Consider the following 1,189-nt stretch of genomic DNA (forward strand, 5'->3'; position numbering starts at 1 on the left):
TTCTCCCAGAAGCAGTAAAATTCACAAGAGGAGACAGCTGTCCTTTTACCTCAGAGTAGCTGGTGGATTTAAACCATTGCAATACAGCTGCTTCTCCCAAACTATGGAGGCACCAAAGTAATTCTGTGGGATATATATACATATATATATATGTATATATGTATATATATATGAAATTTATGTAATGAAAGGATTATTTAAAGATGAGAACGTTCTTGGAAAGTATGGAGATTAAAGTTAACTATTCAAATGGCATCACTTGGAGCTGCTCTTTCCACTGAAGTTCTAAAATAATCTTTATCTCTCTCTTTTATAATAAACTAATGATATCCAAACTGAAATACTTATATATATCTCTCTCCAAGCTGAAAGACAAAAAACAAGTTCAAGCTCATTACTGTTGAGCTGATCCTCCAGCAAGTTTTCAGGAGGCTGTAAATCACATGAGTAGAGATAGATAGAGAGATGTGTGTGTATCTAAATATAGAGGGAGAAGTATTTGTGTGTGTAAATATATACACACACCCCAAAAATTGATTTATTTTTTTTAATTTGACATAGAAATATACTGGTTTTACCCAAGTTAGTAATCCTGGCTAAGGAAATATTATTCTTGACTGAAAAAGCAAAGTAGAAACATAAAACTGCTGCTGCTGCCTCTGACCTACAACTGTTAGGCAATTAATAGTGATTGGTGGGTAATCACATGTATGTGAGGGTTTTCTAAACGGACTGAGGAGGAAGCATCCCAGGTTATGTAAGTAATGAGTCTTAATTGAGGACTATAGTGCTATTTGCAGAACCTGTTTCTTTCTGTTCTTAGTCTTGAGGTTAACCTGATTTCTTTTGGAGGTACGGGTAGGAATTTGTAAAAGTACACACAACAAAACATTTTGCTAATTCACCAATTCAACATTTATAATTCTGTGACATCAATGACATTATTCATGTTGTGCAAATCAGTATCACTGTCCTTTTCCAAATTATTTACCACCATTAGCATAACTCTCCTCATCTTTTCTAAGTCTAAGTATTCTAGAGGAGTAAAACTAGTGAAGCATGTATAGAAGAAATTTGCCTTAAAGAAATGGTTCTTATCATGGACCTAGGACTAAAACCAAGGACTATAAAATTCATTACAGAAAAGCTAGGAACAACACTAGAAGTCCTAATCCACAACATAAACAGT

General features: G+C 34.0%; 1 protein-coding gene across 1 annotated transcript in view; it reads left to right on the forward strand.

Annotated features, from left to right (window-relative positions):
- The window catches only part of LRCH3 (leucine-rich repeats and calponin homology (CH) domain containing 3), a 126,476-nt gene that overhangs the window by 66,410 nt on the left and 58,877 nt on the right, over positions 1 to 1,189 (forward strand). The gene's annotated exons all lie outside the window — the stretch shown is intronic.

Source organism: Elephantulus edwardii, unplaced genomic scaffold, assembly GCF_000299155.1.
Source record: "Elephantulus edwardii isolate Elephantulus edwardi_28Jun2011 unplaced genomic scaffold, EleEdw1.0 scaffold00032, whole genome shotgun sequence".
Lineage (NCBI taxonomy): Eukaryota > Metazoa > Chordata > Mammalia > Macroscelidea > Macroscelididae > Elephantulus > Elephantulus edwardii.